The sequence below is a fragment of the Dipteris shenzhenensis genome, chromosome 7 (assembly GCF_047967505.1).
Source record: "Dipteris shenzhenensis isolate YYH24624 ecotype China chromosome 7, Dip_SZ_1.0, whole genome shotgun sequence".
In the NCBI taxonomy this organism is placed as follows: Eukaryota; Viridiplantae; Streptophyta; class Polypodiopsida; order Gleicheniales; family Dipteridaceae; genus Dipteris; species Dipteris shenzhenensis.
In genome coordinates, this window is record NC_141602.1 from 21,369,326 (window position 1) to 21,379,523 (window position 10,198).

The 10,198-nt window shown below is 39.4% G+C and overlaps 1 pseudogene; it reads left to right on the forward strand.

Annotated features, from left to right (window-relative positions):
• Positions 1-5,530: 5,530 nt before the first annotated feature.
• LOC147900084 (protein ENHANCED DISEASE RESISTANCE 2-like pseudogene) lies at positions 5,531-7,093 on the forward strand (annotated as a pseudogene).
• The last annotated feature ends 3,105 nt before the right edge of the window (positions 7,094-10,198 follow it).

The window sequence follows — 10,198 nt, forward strand, 5'->3', positions numbered from 1 at the left end:
TATCAAGGAATACAATGATTTTTTTAATATATGAAATATAGTCTATTTGTGAAATGTAGAAAGCCCTACAATGACTCACACACCCCATTGCATACTCATGAAAGTTTTTAGGATTATCATTATTACTTTGCTCATTGATGTACTTATTTTTATCATTAGACCTTGTGCTTTGCATAATTCTTTGTTCTTAGCTAAAGGCCCGAGAAAGATCATCATGAATAAGTCAAATACATGGTGTAAATATCATGGCCAGTTTTTCTTATGAAGCCAAGGTGAAATAAGGGGTAACAATGCCATGTATTTGCATTCAATGGTTCAACCACACTTTTAACACATCAAATTGCTACAGAATAAATAAATTTTGGGATACCATATATACACATTGGAATAAATATTGTATAGCACTTATATAATTCCTAGAGATTATCCATTTTTGAGATAACATGTCTCATATTTTGATAAACCGTCCATTTTTATGTAAGGGCGTTAATTTGCATCTACAACTAAAAATATGAAAAAGAGAAAAAAAACAATCACAAAGCAAGGCAGATTAGCATAATGAATGAAACTTTTCAATATAAGCATGGCGTGACATGAATAATATAAAAAGTGTCTAGAGTCATGATGTGTACAAAAAACCAAACATCGATTTGTTAGAAAGATTTCCATGATCTCAAAAATCTCGCCATAGATAATTTTTTATGTAAATTTGATATCTACAAAATTAATTCTTTATTTTGTAATTAATTAATGAACAATATCTTTAATGGAGTGGAATGTTACTGTTTTGTAATATTTGTGCAATTTATCCTTTAAAATATAGTGTGTAGTATGAGAAGTATGCTTAAGAAATTTGATGAGTCTTTCACACGTACTAACAAATATACTTCATTGACGGGTGACAATTCTCATATCATTGTGTGACACTATTATACAAGAAACTAGGAAATTTTGTATTTTACCGAGTTGTTGTGATGCATTAAAGATAAGAAACAAAATCTCATATTAAGTTTCCATAATTTTGATCATTTTTGGCACTTAGAAATTAACAAAAATTAACTTTTAAGCCATTTATAGCCTAATTAGTATCCCAGTTTAATGAAACTTTTTCCCTTTTTAAACCTAGTAAATGACAAGTTTAGTGTCACTTTTTTTCCATTTATAATCTCACTAACAAAAACTTTAATGTCACTTTTAACATAAGAAATGGTAGCATTTATATCACACTTGTTTCATTTAATGTCTCATAAATTTTATAACATGAGAAATGGCAACCATGTTTTCATTTTTTGACATCTATAACATAAAAATGTCATTTTATATGTCACTTTTTTCCCATTAACATTAACAATGGGAGCATTTATGTAACTTTTTTCCATTTCAAAAAAAATAAATGACAATGTTAATGTCATACATTTGTCATTTCTTTCACATTTTATCTCAAATGTTTTGCCATTTTCAACAAAGTTTGATGCCATTTCATACATCAAAAATGGAAAAAATATATGGCACTTTTGGCTTCCATATCCAAAAATGATAGAAATGGTGGCATGGAAATGCCATCTACTAGGTAGTTTGCAATTCTGATCCTTTAGCTAAATTATCTAAATGAGCAAGTCATTGTCTTCCCATTAACTAACAATTCAATGATTCAATTTTGTGATCCCCAATTTATATGATTCTCAGCTAACTGTCCTCCTATCATCAAGATGACTTTCAGTTAATTAGCCTATCATCAAGCTATTATTCTCTCAACCAATTGTTGGGAGCAAGGCAAATGGCATTGAAAACAATGCCAAAGAGAATGAGAACAATAGTTTTCCATGTGTGTGTATTGTATCTTTCCTTATATTGCAAAAATGAACTCATTGTATGAGTATCTTTAAGAGGCTAAATGGTTGGAATTTGACTTGAAACCATGATTAAACTTCATCATCATGAAGTGGTGTGGCACATGGATGTTTTTATCGAAGCTATGCTTTTATACTAATATTAAATCTTGGCAAAATTTTATCGACCTCATTTTCTTAGTTTCACAATAGTGATAGAATATATTACACTTTTATTTATTTTCTTTTGAATTTTTAGGTGAAAAGTGTAAATCTTGGCAAAACTTCAAAATTTTTTGCATGAAATTTTTAAATCCTAGCAAATATCTCAATCGTTTTTTTTTTTTTGGCAGACAAAATTTTGACACCATTATAATATTTTAGCCTCTTAACGAAGTTAACATGGCATAGTTTAGTCAAAACTGTACTTCCCATAAATAAGCAAAACCACAAAAAGAAGCTTATTGCATAAGTGATGCTTATATTAATTATACCTAGCCCTTTTTAATTAGAAATCAAAGTAACAATATGTTTCATATATTTACACGTCAAAGTCCATGCTAAAATAAACAAAATATTTTTAGTGAAAAATATGTTTTCTTTGGAAACGGGCATTAACTTGGAAATCTTCTTTGATGATGGCAAGAGCACGTCAAAGATCCTTTTACTACTGTTAGATTTATCTAAAGATGAAACTTCGATGAAGGTATACAATGCTTTTTTTAATATATGAAATATAGTCTATTTGTGAAATGTAGAAAGCCCTAGAATGACTCACACACCCCATTGCATACTCGTGAAAGTTTTTAGGATTATCATTATTCCTTTGCTCATTGATGTACTTATTCTTGTCATTAGGCCTTGTGCTTTGCATAATTCTTTGTTCTTAGCTAAAGGCTTGAGAAACATCGTCATGAATAAGTCAAATACATGGTGTAAATATCAGGGCAAGTTTTTCTTATGAAGCCAAGTTGAAATAAGGTGTGATTTGAAACAATGCCATGTATTTGCATTCAATTGTTCAACCACACTTTCAACACATCAAATTGCTATAGAATAAAGAAATTTTGGGGGTACCATATATACACATTGGAATAAATATTGTATAGCGCTTATATAATTCCTAGAGATTATCCATTTTTGAGATAACATGTTTCATATTTTGATAAACCGTCCATTTTTATGTAAGGGCATTAATTTGCATCTACAACTAAAAATATTAAAAAGAGAAAAAAAAACAATCACAAAGCAAGGAAGATTAGCATAATGAATGAAACTTTTAAATATAAACATGGCTTGACATGAAGAATATAAAAAAGTGTCTAAAGTCATGATGTGTACAAAAAACCAAACATCGATTTGTTAGAAATATTTCCATGATCTCAAAATTCTTTTTATGCATTTGGGGTCCCTAATTTAATATCCCTTTTGTTATCAACCACTCATTTGGGGCCCCTAATTCATATCCTTTATTTACTAGATATAGTTTTCCTTTATAATAGAAGCATAATATTTTAACATAAGTGATACTGCATATTATTATTTTAATCTAGGCATATGTGTCTCAAACAAAATGAAATTAGCTACCACTACAAGAAAAAGACCCCCCCTTCACAAGAGTCCTCCCATACATATATACTTTGATACCATGTTTGTAGGTGAGATTTTCCTTTTCTCAAGTGACAAATCATACACTTTTTTATCTATTTTGACTATGGAAAGGCTTGGGACTGGAAGATTTAAAGATAGGTTTTTCAATGGAGATAATTGGTGACTTGTTGCAAAAATCAGCTCCTTAAAACCTCCTCAAATCACATTTATAAACTATGGAAGTTTTTATATCAACATTCTTTTTAGACAATTGAATGGAAGTGGGCATCTCCTCAAGCATGTGGAAGGTAAATGGGATATTTTAAAAAAATGAGGCATGTTAAAAATCCATGATATGCTGTTCAAGATATGACAAGTACATGAAGCATTGGCTATGATGGTAAAATAAATATGCATCAATGACAAGTGAATGACAGTTATGGGATGAGGTCTCCTACAAGTGCATGTGTTTACTATAGGCCATAAATGTTTCATATTTCCTTGAGATGGAGTTTTATGCATCTTTTTTACCAGTTGCTGCTCACAATTACATTATTGAAGAGTAGATTTTGCCTTGCTCCTTAGTGAACAAGTTGTACCATCGTTCCCACCTGTTACTCTTCTCATCAAGCAAATTGAGAATTCTTACATTCTTATTGCCTCCTTCCTCAATTTCACAATTGCCTTCTTATTGCCTCCCTCCTCAGTTTCACAATTGCCAAGTAAATCTATGATCTAGGCTATGCACCCCGCTTGTATAGATTGCATCAATCTAGTTTCATACACGAGCTTGAGTAAACTCCATTGTACTAGATAACATGTACATGACACTTTGTGATTGATTAGTGAGGTGTACCAAGATGGATTTCTAATTGGGAGCTCCCTTCTTCCCCCTCAGTCCAATAGATTTGATGATGATTTCTAACAAAGAGCATGCATGTGATGTTGGTGGTAGCTTTTTGTGACATCTATTAGTGGCCTATTGCGTGTAGAGTTATGGCACTTTTGTTTGACATGGTGAGTGGAGGATTGATGTTGGTCCCTTGTGTTGGTGGTGATCATGGAGAGCCACCCACTTCATAACTTAATTAAAGGATTATAAATGAAAACGAATCAAAGGTGTTTGCAAGGAAGGATAGCATTGATGGAGAGTTATAATGAGTATGGGGTCAGGGGTAGAGGGAGAGTAGAGGACCATGGGGATGTCATAACAAGATGGATTTGCAAGTGCACTCTTTTGCTCTTGGGTGTGAGGGAGAGAGTGAAGGTTGGTGCATGGCTTCTATGAGGCTTTAGGTTTCTATAGGGGACTCAAGGAAGGTTGGTGTATGGCTTTTATACTCTCAAGATTTGGATGAGGCTTTAAGATTCAGGAAGGTTGGTGTATGGCTTCTATACCCCCAAGATTTGGAGGAGGCTTTAAGATTTCCATACATAACTTGAGGACATTTTAATACATGGAGAGTAACAAGGAGGAGCAGTGACTCATGGAAATTTTGTGTGTAAAATTTGATCATTAGGATGTGTGGCAATCTCGTGATTGAGATTGAAGGATTTGGAGACTAATATCAAGAATTTTTTGTTTCTCACTCACACACATATGGCCACCTAGGAGGGGGCACACCTAGCCCGTGGCCTACACTATAGCAGAGGGCATCCCTTGGTATTTGAACATGGGTAGTGGGGCGAAATTGAGTACTATCAAGACTTTTCAAGGCCATATCTATGCTTGTTATCACTTAATGTAGCAGCAGCAGAGGGCATCCCTTAGGATTGGAACTTGCTTGTTGCACCAAGGTCATCCATGGGATTCGAACGTGGGCAGCAAATGGAGTAGGGCAAAATTGAGCTACCAGAGTGGCTCCACAACCAATATCAAGGCTGTGCAAGGCCATATTGGTGCCTATTGTCACTGAGTGTGCTTGTTGGCCTTTCTAGGGGAGGGCAAGAGATTGTGCAATGAGCATCTTAAAAAAAAATGAGCTTTTGGATATGGTGTGTTTGTTTACTCTGAATTGCAGTGAAGGCAAGTCTGTCTTCTTCTTCATCATCTTCATCTTCTTCATCTCTTCCTTCTTCTTCTTTCTCTTCTTCATCTTCTTCTTTGCTTTTTCCTGCATTGATCGTCTGCTCCATCCTTCTGCCCCCGTCCATCGCCAAATCCTCTCCTCCTTGAGCTTGCTTCTTGTTCCCTGTCGGATTTTGAGCTCTCTTCGTGGTTTCTTACATTACTTCCACTTTCTCCTTGCACCTTTTCTTCTGACCCCATTAGCTAACAAATAGCTTTCGCTCTGCAAAAGGGTCCTCGGTGCCCCCCCCGTATCGTCCCCTTGCCAGACGCTTCTCCTCTCTGTGCTTCCTCCCTTGTGCTGCTGCTCGCTTGCTAATTTGCGCTTCAGAGTCGGATTGAGTCGCCTGTTCACCTTCTGATCTCGGCATCGCTGCAGCAGCAGCTTCAGTTCCCTCTCACTTTGACTCCAAGGAGAGTTCGTTTGCGAAGGCGATGCTTTCTTGCCTGCAGATTTCCTCCGCGAGAATTATCATCAAACTGCTCGTGCATTTTTGACCGTTTTAGCTCCCTATCCTTCAAGTTGCTGCGCAGTAAGATGTCGTGCAATGCCGAGAACAATGCCCCCGATTGGAAAGAAGCTGTCACCACCACAGGAGCTCTGCAGCTCGTCTCGTTGGAGAACGGCGTCAATGGCTGGGCTTCCCCTCCTGGGCATGCTTTTCTAGTCCGCGGACCCAATTACTTTAGCAAAAAGCAGAAAATACCTTCCGGGGAGTGGCTCCTCCAGCCCCTCGGAGTAGATTGGCTCAAGTCTAACGCCAGACTTGATCATGTGCTCTCTCGATCCGACAATCGTGTAGTTCAAGCGCTTCAGAAGGCCCACGAGTGTGGGCAAGGCCACAAGGCATTCATCTTTGCCGTTAATTTGCAGGTACCCGGCAGAGATCATCACAGTGCGGTGTTTTATTTCGTCACCGAAGAACCCATTCCGAAAGGCTCTCTGTTCCATCGATTTGTTCACGAAGACGATGCCTTCAGGAGCAGTCGTTTCAAGCTGGTGAACAGGATCGTTCGAGGCCCTTGGATTGTGCGAGCCACGGTGGGCAATTATGCTGCTTGCTTGCTTGGGAAAGCGCTCACATGTCGTTACATACGAGGTCCAAACTACCTGGAGATCGATGTAGACATTGGATCTTCTGCCCTTGCTACTGCCATTTTGCATCTGGCTCTTGGTTCTGTGAGTGCAGTAACCGTAGATATGGGGTTCTTAGTGGAGTCTCAGAAAGAGGAGGAGCTTCCTGAGAGGTTGCTAGGTGCTGTGCGGATCGCCCAGATTCAGATGTCCTCAGCTTTACCTGTGGAGGTTATCCAGGAAGCCTCTCTGCATGGTCATGCGTCTGAGTCATCTTGGCGACGTTTTAGCAAGGGGATTTCGTTCCGAACTGGAAAACCAGGAAAGGTTGAGGCAAAACAGGAAGATGGGATTTCGTTTCGGGCAGGAAAGCCAGGGAAGAAAGAGGCACAAGAGGAAGAATTCAAGCAAGGCTAGCTAGCTTCCACCATCGCATCTGATGTGTATTCTAAATGCAGCTCGGCCAAAGGCCTGCTAATGCAAAATCACTCAGTTTTTTCTTTCAAAGAGGCTTGCTCTTGTATTGAGTTTCTCCCTAGAGCTTAACATCGTCGTCGTGAGCTAGTTGCAGGTAGTGCCACATTTCTCAGCAAACTGACTCGAATGCACGAAGGGTATCGATGGAAAATTAGTCTTGGTATGCAAGGTCGATCTCTAATTGTGTTCGTCAGCAAGGTCTGATGTTTTGACAGGCTATACTTGTGGAAGTGATGGATTTGTGATTTCCGTTGAGAAGCTTAGCATTTACTATAGAATTGTACTAAAGAGCGCCATCTAGAGAAGCTATCTAATATCGCTTGTTTTTGCTTCCTAATGATGGGGGAGACGTTTTGTGAGTGTGCACACACTACTGGTCGCCTTGTAAATTTGTGCACACTAATTCATTAGGAAGGCGCATTTGAACCCAAAGAGTTACCTCGGTCCCATACGATTGTTGCATATTTTTGCACACTAATTCATTAGAAAGGCGCATTTGAACCCAGAGAGTTACCTTGGTGCCATATGATTGTTGCAGGTGGCTACAACCAGCTCAGAATCATTTCCACCACCACCTAGCGAGCTCCAGGTGTGTAAAAAGGGGTAGGGGAGGATGCAAAGTTGTACCACAAGTGGTTGTTTCCCTCCACATGAACAAAATCAATCAGGAAACAAGCTCTTGATTATCATGCCGCACCACATGTGCACCCTTATGCCACCTAGCGCACCAGCTGTGCACAAATGGTGTCATGTGCTAGAATGGATATTTTGGTTTTCATTGGCTAGAATGGGGCAAAACAATTGGAAGCCTGAAATTCACGCTTATTTTTCATGGGTTTTTGCAATGTTAATGGGAGCTCTTGTTTGCCAAGCAATGAGAGCCTCAGTTTAACATCATTCAGTTGCAATCTCAAATTGGTAAGCTGCATTGCCAATCAATAAGAAACCAGCAATTGGAATTTTAAACTTTTTTCGTTACTTTGGTGGACTATTTCCTTAGTTATATTATCTATAGATTTCCTTAGTTAAATTGCCAATCAATTTCATAAGATTACTTTCTTATTAGAATTTCAATTTTTTTGGTTTGATTGCCATTCAATAGGAAAACATGTAGCCCCCCCCCCACAAATTTAAAAGACAAGATCCTCAGTGTAACATCATCCGGCTAAAATCTCAAATTGGCTAGTTGGATTGCCAGTCCATAGGAAACCAGCATTAGAATTTTAAAGTTTTTTTGTTACATTGCTAGTCAATTTGCTTAGTTATAATGCCGATAGGTTTCCTTAGTTATCTTGCTAGTTGATTTTCTAAGTTATGTTTCCTAATAGAATTTCAAATTTGCTAGTTTGATTGCCATTCAATAGGAAACCACATAGCTAGTGCCCTTGAATGGCAATTAACTATTGTAGGTTAAAACTACCCTTTTATCTCCTAGTATAGTAGGTTATTTTGTCAATTTCTGAGGTCACATGGCAACTCTAGGACAATGACATCTTAGCGACATGTCGTGGATAATACGAGGGTCAAATAAGAGGACATTCCCATGCAAGGGAATGTATCCTTTCGTGTATATATCATGCTTTTTCAAACCTTGGAGTGAGCCTCCTTGGGCACCTTCACCTAAATATCGTGCTTCAAAAGAACAAATAACTTCCTCCCATTGTCTTTCACATGTATATCATGGAAGGGAATGTATCCTTTCATGTATATATCATGCTTTTTCAAACCTTGGAGTGAGCCTCCTTGGTCACTTTCACCTATATATCACGCTTCAAAAAAACAAATATCTTCCTCCCAATATCTTATTCTTGCAAGGTTTCTCACATGAAATTGAAACTTGTTTGCGGACTCTTTTGCGGTTTCAGATCCTAGAGGAAGTTGCTACTCCTTCTTGGCTATAGCAAAATCTTGGCCTATCATCCTTTTGAATTTCTATGTACGAGTGATAAATTCTTGGTCAATAACCTTCATAAAGCTCTATGTATTATAAAAAAGCGCAAAGTGCATGCACATGCAAATAATCTTGACAAACAATTTTAAAGATGCGAGAGGTGTTGGATGCCCTTCTACTTATTCTCCTAGGCTCAAATTATGCTTGCCATGGGTGCAATTATCATTAGGGGAGAATTGGGGTCTCAAAAGGGGCTCATAAGGAATGGATTAAGAAATGGATTAGTCCTAATGAAAGGGCCAAGGTAGGTCCCAAAGAGTCCTAACCCCCCCTCACCTAGGTGAGTTAAGCCCACAAGTGACCCCACCTCTTACACAACTCTTACTCCTAGGTGGGAACCATTCAAAAATTCAGATTTTGAATTCCCTCCCTCCTTCTCTCTCCTCCCTCCCTCCCTCCCTCGCCCTCCTCCCTCCCTCCCTCCCTCCCTCCCTCTAATCACTCCCTCCTCCCCCTCCCTCCTCCTCCCCCTCCCTCCCTCCCTCCTCCCCCTCCCCTCTCCTCCCCTCCCCCTCCTCACTCCCTCCTCCCCCTTCCTCCTCCTCCCCCTCCCTCCCTCCCTCCTCCATGCCTACTCCTTCTGCCCTCCCTCTCCCTCCCTCCCCCACGCTTGCTCCTCCTACCCTCGCCCTCCCTCCTCCTCCACTGCTGTTCCTCCTTCCCCCTCCCTCCTGCTCCTCCCTCCTCCCTCCTTCCTCCTCCACACCTACTCCTCCTCACCCTCCACACCTATTGGTCTGCCCCCCTTTCCTCCTCTTCAACTACTGGTCCTCCCTCCCCCATCCCTCCTCCTCCTTGCCCTCCCTCTTCCTGCATGCTGCCTGCATCTCCACACCTTCTCCTTCTCTACACTCCTTTAGTCATGGAACCATTCGAGGACATCTCCAACAAGTACTAGGTTCACTTAGAGTTGGAGGCTGAATATGCAAGCACACGTAGTCTAGGATTGAGGGGAGCTTCCAAAATCCACAGTCTTCATTCACAAGGAAAGAAGCATCTCAACCTTTGGGTAGAAGGATCCTTGTATCCTTTAGATCTTGCCAACCAAAAGAGCCCTCCTTTCCATACAATGCATGAGCTAGTTCGGTTTGTTGGAAATGGACATGCAGGTTTGCTTGGTTACTGCAATCGGTTAAACAATGCTCAGTCGATGGCTATGCAAGCAAGCGAGATGTGCAGAGCCCAAGTAGAGATGCTAGCACATTTAG